We start from the raw sequence: 6,198 nt of genomic DNA, 5'->3' as shown, positions 1-6,198 counted from the left end.
ACTTTTTAGTCACGAAAAAGATCTTTTAGCAACAATTTTTTTTATTTTCCCAAGGGTAAAAAGTGAAACTGGACCCCAAAAGTTATTGTACAATTTGTCCTGAGTATGCCGATACCCCATATGGGGATGAAACCACTGTTTGGGCACACGACAGGGCTCGGAAGGGAAGGAGTGCCATTTGACTTTTTCAATGAAAAATTGTCTCCAATCTTTAGAGGACACCATGTCGCGTTTGGAGAGCCCCTGTGTGCCTAAACATTGGAGCTCCCCCACAAGTGACCCCATTTTCGAAACTAGACCCCTCCAAGGAGCTTATCTAGATGCATAGTGAGCACTTTGAACCCCCAGGTGCTTCACAAATTGATCAGTAAAAATGAAAAAGTACTTTTTTTTTTTCCACCAAAAAATTCTTTTAGCCTCAATTTTTTCATTTTCACATGGGCAACAGGATAAAATGGATCCTAAAATGTGTTGGGCAATTTCTCCTGAGTACATTGATACCTCATATGTGGTCACAAACCACTGTTTGTGCACACGGCAAGGCTCAGAAGGGAAGGAGCGCCATTTGACTTTTGAATGAAAAATTAGCTCCCATCGTTAGCGGACACCATGTCGCGTTTGGAGAGCCCCTGTGTACCTAAAGATTGGAGCTCCCCCATTTTGGAAACTAGACCCCCCAAGGAACTTATCTAGATGCATAGTGAGCACTTTGAACCCCCAGGTGCTTCACAAATTGATCCGTAAAAATGAAAATGTACTTTTTTTTTTTCCACAAAAAAATTTATTTTAGCCTCAATTTGTTCATTTCCACATATGGGCAACAGGATAAAATGGATCCTAAAATTTATTGGGTAATTTCTCCAGAGTACACGGTACCTCACATGTGGGGATAAACCACTGTTTGGGCACACGGCAGGGCTTGGAAGGGAAGGAGCGCCATTTGACTTTTTGAATGAAAAATTAGCTCCAATCATTAGCGGACACCATGTCGCGTTTGGAGAGCCCCTGTGTGCCTAAACATTGGAGCTCCCCCACATGTGACCCCATTTTAGAAACTAGATCTCCCATGGAACTAATCTAGATGTGCGGTGACCACTTTAAACCCCCAAGTGCTTCACAGAAGTTTATAAGGCAGAGCCGTGAAAATAAAAAATCATTTTTCTTTCCTCAAAAATAATTTTTAGCCCTCAATTTTTTATATTCACAAGGGTAACAGGAGAAATTGGACCCCAAAAGTTGTTGTCCAGTTTGTCCTGAGTACGCTGATACCCCATATGTGGGGGGGAACCACTGTTTGGGCACACGTCGAAGCTCAGAAGGGAAGTAGTGACGTTTTGAAATGCAGACTTTGATGGAATAGTCTGGGGGCGTCACACTGCATTTGCAGAGCCCCTGATGTGCCTAAACAGTAGAAACCCCCCACAAGTGACCCCATTTTGGAAACTAGACCCCCCAAGGAACTTATCTAGACATGTGGTGAGCACTTTGAACCCCCAAGTGCTTCACAGAAGTTTACAACGCATAGCCGTGAAAATAAAAAATAATTTTTCTTTCCTCAAAAATTATGTTTTAGTAAGCAATTTTTTATTTTCGCAAGGGTAACAGAAGAAATTGGACCTCAATAGTTTTTGCCCAGTTTGTCCTGAGTATGCTGGTACCCCATATGTGGGGGTAAACCACTGTTTGGGCGCACGTCAGGGCTCGGAAGGGAGGGAGCACCATTTGACTTTTTGAACGCAAGATTGGCTGGAATCAATGGTGGCGGCATGTTGCGTTTGGAGACCCCTGATGTGCCTAAACAGTGGAAACCCCTCAATTCTAACTCCAACACTAACCCCAACACACCCCTAACCCTAATCCCAACCCTAACCCCAACACACCCCTAACCACAACCCTAACCCCGACACACCCCTAACCCTAATCCCAGCCCTAAACCTAATCCCAACCCTAACCCCAACACACCCCTAACCCTAACCACAAGCCTAACCTTAACCCTATTGCCAACCCTAGCCCTAATTCCAACCCTAACTCTAATTCTAACCCTAACCCTAGTCTATGTGCCCACGTTGCGGATTCGTGTGAGATTTTTCCGCACCATTTTTGAAAAATCCGCAGGTAAAAGGCACCGCGTTTTACCGTGGATTTCCAGTGTTTTTTGTGCGGATTTCACCTGCGGATTCCTATTGAGGAACAGGTGTAAAACGCTGCGGAATCCGCACAAAGAAATGACATGCTGCGGAAAATATAATGCAGCTTTTCCGCGCTGTATTTTCCGCACCATGGGCACAGCGAATTTGGTTTTCCTGTACTGGTACTGTAAACCTGATGGAAAGCTGCTACGACTCCGCAGCGGCCAATCCGCCGCGGATGCGCAGCCAAATTCGCACCGTGCGCATATAGCCTAATTCTAACCCCAGTTCTAACCCTAACCCTAGTGGAAAAATAAAAGTAAATATATTTTATTTCATTATTGTCCCTACCTATGGGGGTGATAAAGGGGGGGGGGGTCATTTACTATTTTTTTTTATTTTGATCACTGTGATAAAACCTATCACAGTGATCAAAATGTAACTGGAACGAATCTGTCAGCTGGCAGATTCGGCGGGCGCACTGCGCATGCACCCGCCATTTTGGAAGATGGCGGCGCCCATGGAGCAGACGGACGGACACCGGGAGGCTCGATAAGTATGAGGGGGGAGAAAACGGAGCACGGGGGGGGGGAATCGGAGCGGGGGGGGGGGGAGCGCACAGGAGGCCTTGAGGGGAGCACAGGACGGAGGAACGGCAAGGCAATCGGTGGCGGTGGGGGGGGGGGGGGGCAGATCAGGGTTTCCAGCCATGGCCCATGATATTGCAGCATCAGCCTTGGCTGGATTGTAATATTTCACCAGTTATCATTGGTGAAATATTACAAATCGCTCTGATTGGCTGTTGAAACTGAAACAGCCAATCAGAGCGATCGTAGCCAAGGGGGGGTGAAGCCACCTTCCCCTGGGCTGAAGTACCACTCCCCCTGACCCTGCAGATCGGGTGAAATTGGAGTTAACCCTTTCACCTGATCTGCAGGGACGCGATCCCTCCATGACGTCACATAGGCGTCACAGGTCGGATTGGCACCGACTTTCATGACGCCTACGTGGTGTCACAGGTCAGGAAGGGGTTAAACAAGGCCCATTTATGGTTGGTATCCCCAGTTACCATGACATGGTCCCAGTCTACACAATTAAGCTCTTCCCTTAATTTGATGAAATCAGCTTTCTTAAAGTTCCAGGTTTTTGCTTTTCCCCTTTTGAGTGTTTGATTGAAAATTACATTGAAACATACCATGTTATGGTCACTGCATCCCAAATGCTCCCTGACTTGTAGATCTCAAATTGTATCTCTATGTGACAGAACCAGATCCAGCAGATTATCTCACGTTGTTTTAACTTTTTTGTCTTCACTTTGGCCAGATGCCATTATAATAATAATTTTATATCTATAACGCCAACATATTCCGCAGCACTTTACATTTTAGAGCAATAAAAGACATTACAGAATAACAATAATCACATAAATCAACAGATACCAGGAGGAGGGCCCTGCTCGCAAGCTTACAATCTATGAGGAAATAGGGGAGACACGAGAGGTGGATGATAACAATTGCTTTCATTGTACAGTCCAGCCATCAATGTAACAAAATCGGGTGTGCATGTAATGCTGCATGAACCACTAACCAACCAGCATGTGTAAAAGCATACCTCCCAACCATCCCGGATCCAGCGGGACTGTCCCGATTTTGACAGTCAGCCCCGCGATCCCGGGTGGGACATTAGTTGTCCCACACTGGTTGGGAGGTGTGTACATCACCCGGCAGGGCCGTATCACGTGCCTAGGGCGGGGACAATGCAGGGGGCGGCACCTGAGCAAGGTTTGCTGTTGTTTGTTTTTTTTTTTTTTTTATAAAAGCTGGGTGACCGACCCCGCCCGCCCGGCCGCCTCCCACCCACCCTCCTTGAAGACGATACTCACCCTGCTCCAGCGATGCCTGGTCTCGGCTTCTGCAGCGCCCCTGTATGAGCAGTCACGTTGTACCGCTCATTAAGGTCATGAATATGCGCATATTCATGACCTTAATGAGCGGTATCACATGACCGCTCACGCAGGAAGTAGGTGCTGCGCCGGGAGTCGGGACAGAGCGAGAGGTTTGTCGGCGTGGCCGCGCGTTGAAGAACAGGTAAGTATGAGGGATGGAGGGACGGGGGGGGGGGACAGGGTAGGGGGGATGAAGGGGGACGGTAAGCCGCGCCATTCAAGATGGGAGCGGGGGGTGGGGTGGAGAGATGAGCCATGCATACAGGGGGGAATATGAGCCATGCATACGGAGGGGGGAATATGAGCCATGCATACAGGAGGGGGAAATATGAGCCATGCATACAGGGGGGGAATATGAGCCATGCATACGGGGGGGGGGGAATATGAGCCATGCATACAGGGGGGGGGAATATGAGCCATGCATACAGGGGGGGGGAATATGAGCCATGCATACAGGGGGGGAATATGGGCCATGCATACAGGAGGGGGGGGGAATATGAGCCATGCATACGGGGGGGGGGGGGAATATGAGCCATGCATACGGGGGGGGGGGGGGGGGGGAGTATGAGCCATGCATACAGGAGGAGGAAATATGAGCCATGCATAGGGGGGGGGAATATGAGCCATGCATACAGGAGGGGGAAATATGAGCCATGTATACGGGGGAGGGGGAATATGAGCCATGCATACGGGGGGGAATATGAGCCATGCATACAGGAGGGGGGTCATTATACAGTATAGAGCATCATGTGTGGCCATTATACAGTATGGAGCATCATGTGTGGCCATTATACAGTATTGAGCATCATGTGGGATCATTATACAGTATGGAGAACTGTGTGTGGCCGTTATACAGTATGGAGCACTATGTGTGACCATTATACAGTATGGAGCACTATGTGTGGCCATTATACAGTATGGAGCACTATGTGTGGCCATTATACATTATGGAGCATCATGTGTGGTCATTATACACTATGGAGCATCATGTGTAGCCATTATACAGTATTGAGCATCATGTGTGGCCATTATACAGTATGGAGAACTGTGTGTGGCCATTATACAGTATGGAGCATCATGTGGAGCCATTATACAGTAAGGAGCATCATGTGTGGCCATTATACAGTATGGAGCATCATGTGTGGCCATTATACAGTACGCAGCATCATGTGTGGCCATTATACAGTACGAAGCATCATGTGGGGCTATTATACAGTACTAGATTGTGGCCCGATTCTAACGCATCGGGTATTCTAGAATATGCATGTTCCCGTAGTATATGGACAATGATGATTCCAGAATTCGCGGCAGACTGTGCCCGTCGCTGATTGGTCGAGGCCGCTTGGGTCTCGACCAATCAGAGACGCGGGATTTCCAGGACAGACAGAAAAACCCTTAGACAATTATATATATAGATGGAGCATAATGTGGCCAATGGCCATTATACAGTATGGAGCATCATGTGTGGCCATTATACAGTATGGAGCATCATGTGGCCATTATACAGTATGGGGCATCATGTGTGGCCATTATACAGTATGGAGCATCATGTGTGGCCATTATACAGTATGGAGCACTGTGTGGCCAATATACAGTATGGAGCATCATGTGTAGCCATTATACAGTATGGGGCACTGTGTGGCCAATATACAGTATGGAGCATCATGTGTGGCCATTATACAGTATGGAGCATAATGTGGCCATTATACAGTATGGAGCATCATGTGGCCATTACACAGTATGGAGCATCATGTGTGGCCATTATACAGTATGGAGCATCATGTGTGGCCATTATACAGTATGGAGCATAATGTGGCCATTATACAGTATGGAGCATTATGTGTGGCCATTATACAGTATGGGGCACTGTGTGGCCATTAAACAGTATGGAGCATCATGTTGAGCCATTATACAGTATGGAGCATCATGTGTGGCCATTATACAGTATGGGGCATCATGTGGAGCCATTATACAGTAAGGAGCATCATGTGTGGCCATTATACAGTATGGAGCATCATGTGTGGCCATTGTACAGTACGCAGCATCATGTGTGGTCATTATACAGTACAAAGCATCATGTGGGGCTATTATACAGTATGGAGCATAATGTGGCCAATATACAGT

Source organism: Ranitomeya variabilis, chromosome 4, assembly GCF_051348905.1.
Source record: "Ranitomeya variabilis isolate aRanVar5 chromosome 4, aRanVar5.hap1, whole genome shotgun sequence".
Classification (NCBI taxonomy): domain Eukaryota; kingdom Metazoa; phylum Chordata; class Amphibia; order Anura; family Dendrobatidae; genus Ranitomeya; species Ranitomeya variabilis.
Note: the sequence above shows the minus strand (reverse complement) of the source record.